The sequence below is a fragment of the Pseudophryne corroboree genome, chromosome 4 (assembly GCF_028390025.1).
Source record: "Pseudophryne corroboree isolate aPseCor3 chromosome 4, aPseCor3.hap2, whole genome shotgun sequence".
Taxonomy (NCBI): Eukaryota; Metazoa; Chordata; class Amphibia; order Anura; family Myobatrachidae; genus Pseudophryne; species Pseudophryne corroboree.
Genome location: NC_086447.1, coordinates 342,038,014 through 342,055,616, shown reverse-complemented (window position 1 = coordinate 342,055,616; position 17,603 = coordinate 342,038,014). Strand labels below are relative to the sequence as shown.

The window sequence follows — 17,603 nt, the reverse complement described above, 5'->3', positions numbered from 1 at the left end:
CTCAAAACAGTGGAGTTGAAATACCTCACGTGGAAAGTGGTCATGTTGTTGGCATTAGCTTCGGCAAGGCGTGTTTCAGAATTGGCGGCTTTATCACATAAAAGCCCATACTTGGTTTTTCACGTGGATAGGGCAGAGTTGAGGACTCGTCCTCAATTTCTGCCAAAAGTGGTCTCATCTTTTGATGTGAACCAACCTATTGTCGTGCCTGTGGCTACACGGGACTTGGAGGATTCCGAGTACCTGGATGTGGTCAGGGCTTTGAAGATTTATGTGACCAGAACGGCTAGGATCAGGAAGACTGAAGCTCTGTTCTGTATGCGGCCAACAAGGTTGGCGCTCCTGCTTCAAAGCAGACTATTGCTCGCTGGATCTGTAACACGATTCAGCAGGCGCATTCTACGGCAGGATTACCATTGCCTAAATCGGTTAAGGCCCATTCCACTAGGAAGGTGGGCTCTTCTTGGGCGGCTGCCCGAGGGGTCTCGGCATTACAGTTGTGCCGAGCAGCTACTTGGTCGGGGTCAAACACCTTTGCAAAGTTCTATAAGTTTGATACCCTGGCTGAGGAGGACCTCTTGTTTGCTCAATCGGTGCTGCAGAGTCATCCGCACTCTCCCGCCCGTTTGGGAGCTTTGGTATAATCCCCATGGTCCTTACGGAGTCCCAGCATCCTCAAGGACGTTAGAGAAAATAAGATTTTACTTACCGGTAAATCTATTTCTCGTAGTCCGTAGAGGATGATGGGCGCCCGTCCCATGTGCGGACTTCTTCTGCAAGACTTGCTTATAGTTATTGCTTACATAAGGGTTATGTTATAGTTTATCGGTTGACCCGATGCTATGTTGTTGTTCATACTGTTAACTGGGTAGTTTATCACAAGTTATACGGTGTGATTGGTGTGGCTGGTATGGATCTCGCCCTTAGGTTTACAAAAATCCTTCCTCGTACTGTCCATCTCCTCTGGGCACAGTTTCCCTAACTGAGGTCTGGAGGAGGGGCATAGAGGGAGGAGCCAGTGCACACCCAGAATCCAACGCTTTCTTAAAGTGCCCTATTTCCTGTGCAGCCAGTCTATTCCCCATGGTCCTTACGGAGTCCCAGCATCCTCTACGGACTACGAGAAATAGATTTACCGGTGAGTAAAATCTTATTATAACTTGGTTGATATAGAAATATTTCTCATACGTCCTAGAGGATGCTGGGGACTCCGTAAGGACCATGGGGTATAGACGGGATCCGCAGGAGACATGGGCACACTATAAGACTTTGAATGGGTGTGAACTGGCTCCTCCCTCTATGCCCCTCCTCCAGACCTTAGTTAGATTCTGTGCGCAGGAGTGACTGGACACACACTAGGGGAGCTCTACTGAGTTTCTCTAAAAGACTTTATTGTTAGGTTTTTCATTTTCAGGGAGACCTGCTGGCTACAGGTTCTCTGCTTCGTGGGACTGAGGGGAGAGAAGTCAGACCTACTTCTGTGAGTTAAAGGGTCTGCTTCTTAGGCTACTGGACACCATTAGCTCCAGAGGGTTCGATCACTTGGTGCGCCTAGCTGCTTGTTCCCGGAGCCGCGCCATTACCCCCCTCACAGAAGCCAGAAGAAAGAAGCCAGGTGAGTATGAGAAGAACAGAAGACTTCAGTGACGGCAGAAGACTTCCGAGTCTCAGAGGTACCGTGCAGCGGACGCGCTGTGCGCCATTGCTCCCACACACCAACGGCTTTACAAGGGTGCAGGGCGCAGGGGGGGCGCCCTGGGCAGCAATATATACCTCAATTGAGTCTGGCAAAACATGTATACAGTGCGTAGGCACTGTATACGGACCCCTGCCAGCACAAAAAGCTACATTAATAGCGGGGCTGAAGCGCGCCGAGAAGGGGCGGGGCTTAGCCCTCACAACAGGATTCAGTGCCATTTTCTCCATGTCCCCGCCAAAGCAATGTGTACAGTGCAAACGAGGGGGGGCACAGTGTTTTAGTGCTATATGGAGGGAAATATAGCACTATTTTAGATAATGGGCATGTAATCTTTGTGTTGTGCATATATGTCTGTGTGTTCCCTGTCAGATATACCCACTATAGCTTTTTAGTCCACATGTGTCGACATGCGTGAGTGCTCTGTCACAAACAGATCACTGTCTGCATCGCCGATGCCTGTTGGTACTTGTTTCAGTAGATGCAGTGTCAGCAGGTCGGTAGTTGTATGCTTTTCAAATGTAAACACTGTATGGGAGACACAGTAGTATGTGGGTGACCCTGTCGGCACCAACTGTTTTTACTGGGTGTAAATTAACATGCTGTAACTGCTTTATACCTGTGTATATATTTATATGTATATGTAGGGTACAGTTCCATGTGCCTGTAGCTCGAGCACAGACATGGTAGTATTTATGGGGGAGTGTTATTAAAATTATATATGTATACTTCCCTCGGACCCCTCGGGGTCGCAAGAATGTTATTTTGCCTGGTTACTACTACCTGCTGTCGACGAGTACTAGGTTTTCTGTCGACCATAAGGTTTCCTGTTAGATCCACAACTGGGGCATTCAGTACATGGTCATACACATTCAGAACACATTAATGTCACTAGGGACCCGACGGTTCCGGACAATCCGCTTATATGTATGTATGTATGATTGATTGATTTATATATATATATATATATATATATATATATATATATATATATATATATATATAAATCTCATTATGTATATTCATATTACGATTTATAATGAATGCTGAAGTAAAAGTATTCCCTGTCATGTGCTGGTCGCTCTGTTGATAAAGCTCTAGGTCGGCCGTGGCGAGTTGGTCTCAGATCCTCACGAGGAGTCCGAGTGTTTATTCTTTTCCCACCGCGGATAGAATACTGTGAAAGTCAACTTCTGGTCGGCACGGGGCCCTGTAGCAAAGGATCGTACACAGGAAGCTAAGTGATATTTTATTTCTATGCTTTGGAGTTATTTGCATTACATACACATGGGAGAGTGTTTATATTCGGAAAGGCATCCGATAGAATTACCCTAAAGAGAGAGGGGATGTTTCTTATGTTGATTCTTCTCTATAACATTGCGGCAGGTTGCCGCGCGACTGCAGGAGGTGTGGCCGGGGGAATGCTGAGGCTGACTCCGAGAGATACTGGAGTACCTTCCTGGGACGGTGTACCGCTGTTTGGGGATGCCTCAGTTAAGTCAATCTCGGCGGATACTACTGGTAAATCTAACTTTGTGAGTTAGATTCCTTCACAATGGTTGGTGACTCATTCTGTTGTGGGATGCAGTCATTTTAACCGGTACGATACCGTTCTTTTTTCCCTTTCGGTGCAGATAGTGGAAGGTGAAAAGGTAAGAGTTCTACTGCCTTGTTAGGTTCGCAGAAGCGGATGTCGTTTTCTGTTTCTACCACATCCACCGCATGTCGCTGGGTCTATCTGGCTGGAGCCCACTCCGGTGGGAACTCGTCTACTACTTTTCAGTCAGTCCGGGAATGGACTTGGTCCTGTGAGTTAATTATAGAATCCAAAGGGGGACATTCTGGCGTTTACAGATGTTTCCCCTCACTGATTTTTCAAATAGATCTTGCCGTTTCCCCTCTGGAAGGGGAGGTAGTACGCGACGCCATACCAGAGTTGCGTCAGGTTCAGGGCATTGTCCTGCTGTCCCTGTTTAAAAAAAGAAGAAAAAAAAAGAAAAACAAAGATTTCGCCTTACGAAGTTGAACTACAGGATGGAATCTCTCAGACCAGGGAGCTCCAGCACGTAAAGGTAGAAAGGGGTTTAAATGCGTTTTTCTCCGCATTCAGCTTACCTGGGTTGATATCCAGGATTGTCTTTGCCATTTCACTGGAGTGATGGCAGTAGGATGGTATTCTTTCAATAGTAAGAGCCATTGTTATTCTGTACTGGGACACTCTCCTGATTTAAGGCGAGGTCAAGACACAAGTGGTGCAAATCGTTGGTTTCTCTCTGACTGTTCTTCAACACAGGGGAAGGCTGCTGTTTCCAACAACGCAGACCTCGGAGGTGGGTATCAGAGTAGATACGGAACGGTTGAAGTTCTGTGTGTTCCTGTGGAAAGAGGTCTGAGGATCCGAAGTCTGATCAGATTTGCAGTGACAATCCATCAATATGTTCCGTTGATGAAGAAGATGGGTGCGGCCTAAGAGGCCTTTTCGGTGAGCAGGTCAAATGCCAGAGTGGTTTTCACGGGGCCAGTTGGAAATGTGGTCCGGGTCTCACCTGCACATGCGCCGGAATATAATCCTAATGGCCAGGATATCGCTCCTGTGGTGTCTGCTCAGTTCTCACCTCCTAGAGGGACGAAGGTTCGGAATCCAGGATGAGATCCTGGTGTCCATGCATGCAGATCTCCAAGACTGAGGAGCAGTCCATGCAAGGGAAGTATTTCCAGAGGAAAAGGTCAAGCTGGGAAGCTTGTCTGCAATAAGCTTTCTTGAATTAAGAGATATTTTCAATGAACATATGCTTCGTGATCTGCCCGTGTTAATTCTGTCGGACAACTTGACAGTAGTGGTGTAAGTAAGCCGCTAGGGCGGAACAAGGAGAAAAGCGGCAATGGCAGAAGCCGAAAAAGTTTTCCGCTGGGTGGAAAGACTGGTAAACGCTGTATTAGCAGTCTTCGTTCCAGATGTGAACGACTGAGAAATAGATTCCTCTGCAGACGCGATCTCCATCCGGGTGAAATACAGTCGGCATCGAGAAGTTTTCACTGAAGTGACAAGTCTTTTAGGAGTGCCTCAAGTGGACATGTTGGCGTCTCGCCTCAATGAGAGATCTCAGGTATATTGTTCCGGGTCAGGGGACACTCAAGCTATAGCAGTGGACGTCCTCGGGACACCTTGGGTGTTTTCAGTAGGTCTGTGTGTCCCTTCCGTTTTCACTCTTCGGAAGGTGATAAACGTAAGAAGAACAAAGGTTCAGGCGATCCTCATTGTTCCGGTCCAACCAAGGAGGGCTTGGTATCCAGTTCTTCAAGATTTACTCATAGAAGATCCATGGCCTCTTCCTCTACGTGAGGAACTGTTACAGCAAGATCAGGGCGTGTATCAAGACTTACCTCGGCTGCGTTTTGACAGCGTGGCGGTTGAACGCCATATACTAGCCAGAAAGGGTATTCCCAGTGAAGTCATTTCCACACTTCTTCAGGCTAGGAAAGAAGTAACGGTAAAGCCTTACCACCGTGTTTTGAGAATGTGTGTCTTGGTGTGAATCCAAGAAGGCTACTACGGAAGACTTTCAGCTGGGTTGTTCTTCTCCATTCTTTGCAAGCAGGTGTGGGTGCAGGCCTAAAGTTAGGCTCCATTTAAGTGCGGTTTTGGCCTTATAAATTTTCTTTCAAGAAAGAATTGGCAACCTTTCCGGAAGTTCGGACCTTCGTGAAAGGAGTACTACACATCCAACCTCCATTTGTTCCCCCGTTGGCACCGTGGGACCTGGACGTGGTGTTGCGTTTTCTTGTGTCACACTGTTTGGAACCTTTGTGAAAGGTTGTGTTAAAATTTCTCTCTTGGAAAGTGGTCATGCTATTGGCTTTGGTTTCCGCAAGGCGGGTGTCGGAAGTAGCGGCTTTGTCTCACGAGAGCCCTGTTTGATCTTCCATGTGGATAGAGAGGAATTGAGAACTCTGATAATAGTTCTGCCAAAAGTGGTTTCTGGGTTTCGCAGAAATCAGCCTATTTTGATGCTGGTGGTTACTTAGGCATTAGCTGATTCAAAGTCTCTCGATGTGGTCAGGGCTTTGAATATTTAGGTCGCAAATTTGGCTCAGATTGGGGATACAGAGGCTCTGTTTGTCCGGTATGCTCTCAGCATGATTGGGGCGCCTGCGTCTATGCAGTCTGTTACACGCTGGATCTGTGATACGATTCGGCGTGCTCGTTCTACGGCTGGATTGCCGTTACCGAAGTCGGTGGAGACCCATTCTACTAGGAAGATGGGCTCTTCTTGGGCGGATGCCCGAGGAGTCTCGGCAGTTCAACTTTGCCGAGCGGCTACTTGGTCGGGTTCAAACACTTTTGCTATGCTCTACAAGTTTGATTTCCTGGCTGATGGAGACCTTTTGTTTGCTCAATCGGTGCTGCTGAGTCGTCCGCACTCTCCCGCCCGGTCTGGAGCTTTGGTATAAACCCCATGGTCCTTACGGAGTCTCCAGCATCCTCTAGGACATATGAGAAAATAGGATTTTAATACCTACCGGTAAATCCTTTTCTCTTAGTCCGTAGAGGATGCTGGGCGCCCGTCCCAGTGCGTACTGTGTCTGCAGTTGTTGGTTATGGTTACACTCTTGTGGTGTTTCTTTTCGGTCAGGCTGTTGCTGACGACGTTCATGCCATGGCATGCGGTTTCTTATTATTGGTTGTGTTGACACACAGGTTGTGTTACATATTCTCTCAGCATGTGGCTGTGTATTGCTCATGCCGTTGGCTGGTGTTCTATTGAATGCCACGTTCTGCGGTATGTTTGTGGTATGAGCTGGTACGACACTCACCGTGTTTAAACAATAAATAATTTCCTCGAAATGTCCGCACAGTTTTCTAACTGAGGTCTGGAGGAGGGGCATAGAGGGAGGAGCCAGTTCACACCCATTCAAAGTCTTATAGTGTGCCCATGTCTCCTGCGGATCCCGTCTATACCCCATGGTCCTTACGGAGTCCCCAGCATCCTCTACGGACTAGGAAGAAAAGATTTACCGGTAGGTTTAAAATCGTATTTTTTCTGAGGCGAACAGGAGCGATAGAGAGGATGAACAATGGAGAATTACATATAACATTATAACATAACGGACAACAATAAAGTTGACACATAACGTAACTGACAACTAAACAGTTGACACCATAACCGATAGTACTTGAAAATTTGAACAAATCTGTGAGAATGTTTTACCATAAGATCCACTGAACTTACCACAAACCAGATAAAACTGCTCTGGGTGGGCGTCCAGTGCCCCCTATGGATTCAAAGAAAAGGATTTACCTGGTAAGTACCAAAATCCTATTTTTTCTTTTTCATCCACTAGGGGTCACTGGAGTACTCTTGGGACGTACCAAAGCTTCCCCCTTGGGCGGGAGAGCAGTTTGGCACCTGTAACACTAGGCGGCCAAAGCTAGATGCTGATGCCGCAAACGTATGAAACTTGCAAAAGCGCACAAACGTGTGCACTGATGACCGTGTAGCCGCACGGCAAAGCTGCGTCGTAGAAGCCCCACGACCAGCTGCCCATGAAGTTCCCACAGAACGTGTGGAATGAGCTGTTACTGATGTAGGCGGCTGTAACCTAGTTTGAAGGTAAGCCTGAAGTATGGTCAGTTTAATGCCTCTGGATAAGGTCTGCTGAGAAGCTGGCCAACCCATCTTGGCAGCATCATAGAGAACAAACAACGTATCCGTCTTACGAACTGTAGACGTTCGGGATACATAAACTCGTAGTGCGCGTACCACATCCAAAGATCCAGAATCTCCTGTTAACACAGGAACTACTATTGGTTGATTGATGTGAAAAGATGACACTACCTTTGGTAAGAAAGCGGGATTCGTCCGAAGTTCCGCTCTGTCATCATGAACACCAAATACGGCGGCTTGCATGACAAGGCACCCAAATCTGAAACGCGCCTTGCCGAAGCTAAGGCTAGGAGAAAAATAGTTTTCCAAGTGAGAAACTTAATATCCACTTTGTTGTAAGGGTTCAAAATATGAAGACTGTAAAAAATCTAAAACCAGATTCAAGTCCCATGGCGCTGTAGGTGGAATGAATGGAGGCTGTACTCTGAGGACACCTTGCAGAAAGGTGTGTACAGACGGCAATAGAGCCAAACGTCTTTGAAAGTAAATTGACAAAGCAGAGACCTGCACCTTTAGTGTAGATAAACGTAGTCCTCCATCTAACCCCGTCTGTAGAAATAACAAAAGACGGGATAACTTGAAAGATGATGTCGGAAACTTCCGAGCTTCACACTAACCTATATAGGCACGCCAAATTCTGTAATAATGAGCTGGCTTAACTGGCTTCCTAGCACGTAACATGGTTGGTAAAACCGATTCTGGAATGCCCTCTCTTCTTAAGAGGGCGGTCTCAACAGCCGCCCCGTCAAACGCAGCCGCGCTAAATCGGGGTAAAGTAACGGACCCTGTTGTAACAGGTCCGGACATAGCGGGAACGGCCAAGGATCGTCTGCGAGTAGCCCACGGAGATCCGAGAACCAAGCTCTCCGAGGCCAATGAGGCGCCACTAATATGACTGTGGCGGACTCTCGTTTGATCCGTTTTAGCAACGGAGGGAGCAGCGGAAACGGTGGAAACAGATACACACGAGGCTGTACGGCCACGCGATTGTGAGAGCATCCACCGCCACTGCCTTTGGATCTCGCGTTCTGGATACATACTGGGGCGTGTGATGATTGTGGCGAGATGCCATCAGATCCACTTGTGGGTAACCTCACCTCTGGACCAACATGTGAAACACTTCTGGATTTAATGCCCATTCTCCTGGATGAAAATCCCGACGGCTGAGATAATCCGCCTCCCAGTTGTCCACTCCCGGAATGAACACTGCCGACAATATCACTTGGTGATGCTCGGCCCAATTGAGGATTCAAGCTACTTCCCGCATGGCCATGCGGCTTCTCGTTCCTCCTTGTTTGTTAATGTACGCGACCACCGTCGTGTTGTCTGACTTCACCTGGACAGTCTGAGACCGGAGCATGTGCACTGCTTGTCGTATCGCATTGTAAATTACCTGGAGTTCCAGGACATCTAGAGACAGCAATCTTTCGTGATCTGCCCAGATACCCTGGAGCTGACAATTTTGAACCACAGCTCCCCAACCTCTGAGACTCACGTCCGTCGTTAAAATTATCCAATTCCAGACACCGAACCGTTTCCCTGCGGTTAGAGTGTGTACTTTGAGCCACCAGAGTAGAGATACTCTGGCCCGTGGAGACAACCTCACCATCTGGTGAATCTGCAGATGCGAGCCCGACCACTGTGCAAGCACATCCAGTTGAAAAGGACGTGAGTGAAATCTTCCGAACTAAATCGCTTCGAAAGCCGCCACCATTTTTCCTAACAGTCGAATGCACAAATGTACCGAGATTGTGCGTGGCTTGAGCACTAATTGTACCAGATGATGAATACTCTGTACTTTCTGTTCTGGTAGGTAAATTCTTTGATCTATCGTATCGAGAATCATTCCTAGGAATTGAATGTGATTTCTTGAAGTTGACAATCAAACCGTGCTGAACTAGCACATTGTACGTTAGCAACGCATGTTGGAGGATCATCTGTTGAGACGGAACTTTGAGCAGATTTTCCAAGTACGGAACTATTATCACTCTCAGGGATCTGAGATGAGCTATCATCACAGACATCACTTTGGTGAATACCCGAGGCACTGACGAGAGGCCAAACGGTAGAGCCTGAAACTGGTAATGAACCTCTGATGAAGTGGCCAAATTGGAATGTGTAAGTACGCATCCTTGAGATCCAGCGCAATCATGAATTCCTGTAGCTCTAAACCTGCAAATACTGACCGCAGGGATTCCATCTTGAATCTGTAGTAAGTGACGTACTGATTGAGACCCTTTAAGTTCAATATTGGTCTGACCGAGCCATCCGGCTTTGGTCCTAGAAAAAGACTGGAATAATAACCCTGACCTTGTTGGTGAACAGGTACCGGAATCAAAACTGCTGAATCCAGCAGAGACTGAATGGCAATTTGGAGAACCGCCTTCTTGTCTTCTGACACAGGCAGTCCTGTCTTGAAAAATCACAGTGATGGGAGACAGTCGAACTCTATTTTGTAACCTTTTAACACTAAATTGCGGATCCACCCATCTGTGGATGTCTGGAACCACGCCAAATAAAACGTATGAAGGCGTGCCCCCACAACTGGAGATCCGAGATGGACTGGAAGGCCATCATGCCACTGGCTTGTCGGTGACCTCAGCGTTTTGACGACGGGTGGTGGTTTGATGAAAACCACGTCCTCTGCCTCGTCCACCAGGTGTGGTTGTTCCTCTACCACGGCCTCGAAAGGGCTGAGGTCTAAAGGATTTGAACGCTGGTCCAGAGTATTTCCGTCTAGGTACCGTTGGAAGCAATGGTAGGAAAGCAGACTTGCCCCCCCGTGGTCTGAAAAATCCATTTGTCCAATTCAGGACCAAACAACTTTCGCGTAAGGTAATGCTTCTATTCTTCGCCAAGGACGCAGCCAGAGCGCTTGTCGTGCCGCAACTAGTGACGCGGAAAGGCGAGAACGGACTAGTCAGACGTCCATAGAAGCTGTACGTAGATAATCAGCAGCTTCGCAGATTTGATCAGCGAGAAGTATAAGGTGGTCGTCTTGTAGGGCGGACCTGAGTCCTGTTATCCATACAAGCAGTGCCGTAGTTACCCAAATGCCAACCAATGTGTTCGAAGCAACACCCCTGCTGCTGTATACATCGACTTTAGCATAGCTCCCATGGAGATGTCACTGACTCTGGAAATGGGTAACTAGACTTAAATCGGCGAGGTTTAGAAACCTGTGTATCAGGATTCTATATTAACATCTTATTTAGAGATTCCGAAAAAAATAAGAAACACGCTGGAGATGTGTCGTCTAGTAAAGACCACCTTATAATTTGTCAGAGGTTCCTCAGTCTCTGTAAACTTCAGAGACTGACGCACCCACACTACCTGACTGCTGGTCTAATTCACCCTTCTCATATTCATCTTGCGCAGTTAGGCCTGGCATAGAATCGTCAGGATTGCAACATCGCAGAAACTGGGAATTTATAAGGCAAATGATAACTATCTTTGCAAAATCGGAGATGAAATGGGAGTATAAAATATACTGTGCATGTGGTAGAACCCTCCGGGAACCCACTCGTACAGACATTGCAGTGAAACTACTTTTTCGTTTTTTGTTGGTGACTTACTTATTATGTAACCAGACAAATTCCACCTCAGTAAAATTACTAAAATGTGTATATGGCCAAAGTGCAGTGCATGTGGGCAGACTATAAGAAACCTTATCCAAAAATTCCTAATAACACCCCTGCGCCATCCGTTGGAGCAGTGTTGTAGGACAGGAACGTTCTGGAAAAGAAACAGAAAGTATGATTAAAATGGCCTCCAGCCATGTGCTTATAGTCAAAGAACACATAGCATATTTCCTTACGTGACCATATATACCTATAGCATTTTATATACATTTTCTATGGTATAAGTGCTTGTATAATACGTATGCATATATAACACAATGCAGCCCTTTCTTTAGCAGAGGCTGTCTATTGCTGCTGCAGTGGCATAATCTCCCCCCCCCCCCCTCCCCTGCAGCTGCGCTGCATGTAATAGGGACAGGGAAAACTCCTGACTGCCCAGCATGAGCCCACTAGCTTACTAGAGGGCTGTTTTATAGGGACAGACCGCGGCAGCAGTGAGCACTGTCCGCAGTCTGAGTGATCAGAGTCGCCGGCATCTCCCTTAGCGTGTGCAGGGAGCACTGGCAGCGTCTGTTACGCTGAGCTGCCAGCCGTTACCGAGACAGACCGCGGCAGCAGTGAACGCTGTCCGCGGTCTGAGTGAGCAGAGACGCCGGCAGCTTCCCTCCCCTAAGTGACGGAGCCTCCGGCCATTACACGGACAGACCGCGGCAGCACTGAATGCTGTCCGCGGTCTGATTGTGCACAACAGGCAGGGAGCGCGCAGAACAGTGCTTGTAGCGGCCGTTCAGCGCGTCCCTCTGAGCGGTTGCCGGGAGTAGGGGAGCAGCGGCGGGGAGCTTTTATCAGCGGTGGCGGGGGGGCGGAGCAGCAGGATGACCTCGGGCGATGCACATAGCAGTCCTCCCACACGGCCGGTCATAAATACCTGTGTTCCTGTGCTCTGACGGGGCTTCTCCAGCAAGCTCCGTTCTGTAGCCTCAGCTGAAGGTAGCTGACCTGTGCTCTTGGGCTCTGACGGGGCTTCTCCAGCAAGCTCCGTCCAGTCCTTTCTGCAGCGTCAGCTGAAGTTAGCTGAGCTGCTTGTTGCTGTGAGGGGGCTCCTATTGCGAGGACCGACACGCCAAGAGCTGCACGCAGCAGCTTCTGTAATCCCGCACCCAGAGCTTGTGTGTAAGCTGGTAAAGGATTGTAAGTATAAAAAAGAATAAAAAATAAAAATAAAATAATCTAAAAGAAAAATATGTGGAGGAGCTCCACGCTTTGTGCTTCTATCCATGTGAGCACTGAAAAAACACAGGTATTCTGGGAGTATGGAGGGGAGGAGAGTTACTAAATGTAAATATTCAGTGCCTGTGCTTGCTAACACCGTCCATACCCCAAGAGTACTCCAGTGACCCCTAGTGGATGAAAAAGAAAGAGGGTTAATACTTAATCTATCCCCCCTGCTTTTGCAGGGTGTGTGGATTCATAAGTTCCCTTTGGTCCTAAGAACAGTATGTTACAGGAGGTTCTCCTCCTATTGCTAGGTTAATTAAAACAGGCAGCGGTATTATTGATGCCTTTCCTCAATGATCATGACAGGCATTGTTGGGTTGTTATATTCGGCCATGCTGAAGCATGAGTAACATGCAGTAAAGCAATAGAAACTTAACTACATGGACCTCAGATATGTACCTGTGTTGCCATTCCTGCCAGTTTCTCATATATTCCTGTGCGCACACATGCATTGATTTATTTGCTATTTCTCTGACGTCCTAAGTGGATGCTGGGGACTCCGTCAGGACCATGGGGATTAGCGGCTCCGCAGGAGACAGGGCACAAAAGTAAAAGCTTTAGGATCAGGTGGTGTGCACTGGCTCCTCCCCCTATGACCCTCCTCCAAGCCTCAGTTAGATTTTTTTGTGCCCGGCCGAGAAGGGTGCAATCTAGGTGGCTCTCCTAAAGAGCTGCTTAGAGTAAAAGTTTTGTTAGGTTTTCTATTTTCAGTGAGTCCTGCTGGCAACAGGCTCACTGCTACGAGGGACTTAGGGGAGAAGAAGTGAACTCACCTGCGTGCAGGATGGATTGGCTTCTTAGGCTACTGGACACCATTAGCTCCAGAGGGATCGAACACAGGCCCAGCCATGGAGTCCGGTCCCAGAGCCGCGCCGCCGACCCCCTTGCAGATGCCGAAGAGTGAAGAGGTCCAGAAACCGGCGGCAGAAGACTTTTCAGTCTTCATGAGGTAGCGCACAGCACTGCAGCTGTGCGCCATTGTTGTCAGCACACTTCACACCAGCGGTCACTGAGGGTGCAGGGCGCTGGGGGGGGGCGCCCTGGGCAGCAATGAAAAACCTATACTGGCTAAAAGATACATCACATATAGCCCCTGGGGCTATATGGATGTATTTAACCCCTGCCAGGTCTCAGAAAAACGGGAGAAGAAGCCCGCCGAAAAGGGGGCGGAGCCTATTCTCCTCAGCACACAGCGCCATTTTCCCTCACAGAAATGCTGGTGGGAAGGCTCCCAGGCTCTCCCCTGCACTGCACTACAGAAACAGGGTTAAAACAGAGAGGGGGGGCACTTATTTGGCGATATGATTATATATATTAAGATGCTATAAGGGAAAAACACTTATATAAAGGTTGTCCCTGTATAATTATAGCGTTTTGGTGTGTGCTGGCAAACTCTCCCTCTGTCTCCCCAAAGGGCTAGTGGGGTCCTGTCCTCTATCAGAGCATTCCCTGTGTGTGTGCTGTGTGTCGGTACGTGTGTGTCGACATGTAGGAGGACGATGTTGGTGAGGAGGCGGAGCAATTGCCTGTAATGGTGATGTCACTCTCTAGGGAGTCGACACCGGAATGGATGGCTTATTTAGGGAATTACGTGATAATGTCAACACGCTGCAAGGTCGGTTGACGACATGAGACGGCCGGCAAACCAATTAGTACCTGTCCAGGCGTCTCAAACACCGTCAGGGGCTTTAAAACGCCCATTTACCTCAGTCGGTCGACACAGACACGGACACTGACTCCAGTGTCGACGGTGAAGAAACAAACGTATTTTCCATTTGGGCCACACGTTACATGTTAAGGGCAATGAAGGAGGTGTTACATATTTCTGATACTACAAGTACCACAAAAGAGGGTATTATGTGGGGTGTGAAAAAACTACCTGTAGTTTTTCCTGAATCAGATAAATTAAATGAAGTGTGTGATGATGCGTGGGTTTTCCCCGATAGAAAATTATTGGCGTTATACCCTTTCCCGCCAGAAGTTAGGGCGCGTTGGGAAACACCCCTTAGGGTGGATAAGGCGCTCACACGCTTATCAAAACAAGTGGCGTTACCGTCTCCAGATACGGCCGCCCTCAAGGAGCCAGCTGATAGGAGGCTGGAAAATATCCTAAAAAGTATATACACACATACTGGTGTTATACTGCGACCAGCGATCGCCTCAGCCTGGATGTGCAGCGCTGGGGTGGCTTGGTCGGATTCCCTGACTGAAAACTATAGAGCATTTAAAGGATGCATTTCTATATATGCGAGATGCACAGAGGGATATTTGCACTCTGGCATCAAGAGTAAGTGCGATGTCCATATCTGCCAGAAGATGTTTATGGACACGACAGTGGTCAGGTGATGCAGATTCCAAACGGCACATGGAAGTATTGCCGTATAAAGGGGAGGAGTTATTTGGGGTCGGTCCATCGGACCTGGTGGCCACGGCAACAGCTGGAAAATCTACCTTTTTTACCCCAAGTCACATCTCAGCAGAAAAAGACACCGTCTTTTCAGCCTCAGTCCTTTCGTCCCCATAAGGGCAAGCAGACAAAAGGCCAGTCATATCTGCCCAGGGATAGAGGAAAGGGAAGAAGACTGCAGCAGGCAGCCCATTCCCAGGAACAGAAGCCCTCCACCGCTTTTGCCAAGTCCTCAGCATGACGCTGGGGCCGTACAAGCGGACTCAGCTGCGGTGGGGGGTCGTCTCAAGAGTTTCAGCGCGCAGTGGGCTCACTCGCAAGTGGACCCCTGGATCCTACAAGTAGTATCCCAGGGGTACAGATTGGAAGTTCGAGATGTCTCCCCCTCGCAGGTTCCTGAAGTCTGCTTTACCAACGTCTCCCTCCGACAGGGAGGCAGTATTGGAAACAATTCACAAGCTGTATTCCCAGCAGGTGATAATCAAAGTACCCCTCCTACAACAAGGAAAGGGGTATTATTCCACACTATATTGTGGTACTGAAGCCAGACGGCTCGGTGAGACCTATTCTAAATCTGAAATATTTGAACACTTACATACAAAGGTTCAAATCAAGATGGAGTCACTCAGAGCAGTGATAGCGAACCAGGAAGAAGGGGACTATATGGTGTCCCTGGACATCAAGGATGCTTACCTCCATGTCCCAATTTGCCCTTCTCACCAAGGGTACCTCAGGTTCGTGGTACAAAACTGTCACTATCAGTTTCAGACGCTGCCGTTTGGATTGTCCACGGCACCCCGGGTCTTTACCAAGGTAATGGCCGAAATGATGATTCTTCTTCAAAGAAAAGGCGTCTTAATTATCCCTTACTTGGACGATCTCCTGATAAGGGCAAGGTCCAGAGAACAGTTGGAGGTCGGAGTAGCACTATCTCAAGTAGTTCTACGACAGCACGGGTGGATTCTAAATATTCCAAAATCGCAGCTGTCTCCGACGACACGTCTGCTGTTCCTAGGGATGATTCTGGACACAGTCCAGAAAAAGGTGTTTCTCCCGGAGGAGAAAGCCAGGGAGTTATCCGAGCTAGTCAGGAACCTCCTAAAACCAGGAAAAGTGTCAGTGCATCATTGCACAAGGGTCCTGGGAAAAATGGTGGCTTCTTACGAAGCGATTCCATTCGGCAGATTTCACGCAAGAACTTTTCAGTGGGATCTGCTGGAAAAATGGTCCGGATCGCATCTTCAGATGCATCAGCGGATAACCCTGTCTCCAAGGACAAGGGTGTCTCTTCTGCGGTGGCTGCAGAGTGCTCATCTACTAAAGGGCCACAGATTCGGCATTCAGGACTGGGTCCTGGTGACCACGGATGCCAGCCTGAACGGCTGGGGAGCAGTCACACAAGGAAAAAATTTCCAGGGAGTGTGATCAAGTCTGGAGACTTCTCTCCACATAAATATACTGGAGCTAAGAGCAATTTACAATGCTCTAAGCTTAGCATGACCTCTGCTTCAAGGTCAGCCGGTATTGATCCAGTGGGACAACATCACGGCAGTCGCCCACGTAAACAGACTGGGCGGCACAAGAAGCAGGAGGGCAATGGCAGAAACTGCAAGGATTCTTCGCTGGGCGGAAAATCATGTGTTAGCACTGTCAGCAGTGTTCATTCCGGGAGTGGACAACTGGGAAGCAGACTTCCTCAGCACGACCTCCACCCGGGAGAGTGGGGACTTCATCGGGAAGTCTTCCACATGATTGTGAACCGTTGGGAAAGACCAAAGGTGGACATGATGGCGTCCCGCCTGAACAAAAAACTGGACAGGTATTGCGCCAGGTCAAGAGACCCTCAGGCAATAGCTGTGGACGTTCTGGTACCAGTCGGTGTATGTGTTCCCTCCTCTGCTTCTCATACCTAAGGTACTGAGAATTATAAGACGTAGAGGAGTAAGAACTATACTCGTGGCTCCGGATTGGCCAAGAAGGACTTGGTACCCGGAACTTCAAGAGATGCTCACAGAGGACTCGTCATGGCCTCTGCCGCTAAGAAGGGACTTGCTTCAGCAAGTACCATGTCTGTTCCAAGACTTACCGCGGCTGCGTTTGACGGCATGGCGGTTGAACGCCGGATCCTAAGGGAAAAAGGCATTCCGGAAGAGGTCATTCCTACCCTGGTCAAAGCCAGGAAGGAGGTGACCGCACAACATTATCACCACATGTGGCAAAAATATGTTGCGTGGTGTGAGGCCAGGAAGGCCCCACGAAGAAATTTCAACTCGGTCGATTCCTGCATTTCCTGCAAACAGGAGTGTCTATGGGCCTCAAATTGGGGTCCATTAAGGTTCAAATTTCGGCCCTGTCGATTTTCTTCCAGAAAGAATTGGCTTCAGTTCCTGAAGTCCAGAAGTTTGTCAAGGGAGTACTGCATATACAACCCCCTTTTGTGCCTCCAGTGGCACTGTGGGATCTCAACGTAGTTCTGGGATTCCTCAAATCACATTGGTTTAAACCGCTCAAATCTGTGGATTTGAAATATTTCACATGGAAAGTGACCATGATGTTGGCCCTGGCCTCGGCCAGGCGAGTGTCAGAATTGGCGGCTTTGTCTCACAAAAGCCCATATCTGATTGTCCATTCGGACAGGGCAGAGCTGCGGACTCGTCCCCAGTTTCTCCCTAAGGTGGTGTCAGCGTTTCACCTGAACCAGCTTATTGTGGTACCTGCGGCTACTAGGGACTTGGAGGACTCCAAGTTGCTAGATGTTGTCAGTGCCCTGAAAATATAGGTTTCCAGGACGGCTGGAGTCAGGAAAACTGACTTGCTGTTATCCTGTATGCACCCAACAAACTGGGTGCTCTTGCTTCTAAGCAGACGATTGCTAGTTGGATGTGTAGTACAATTCAGCTTGCACATTCTGTGGCAGGCCTGCCACAGCCAAAATATGTAAATGCCCATTCCACAAGGAAGGTGGGCTCATCTTG

The 17,603-nt window shown here is 48.4% G+C and overlaps 1 protein-coding gene across 3 annotated transcripts in view; it reads left to right on the top strand.

Annotated features, from left to right (window-relative positions):
- The window catches only part of CCDC50 (coiled-coil domain containing 50), a 171,333-nt gene that overhangs the window by 97,498 nt on the left and 56,232 nt on the right, over positions 1-17,603 (top strand). The gene's annotated exons all lie outside the window — the stretch shown is intronic.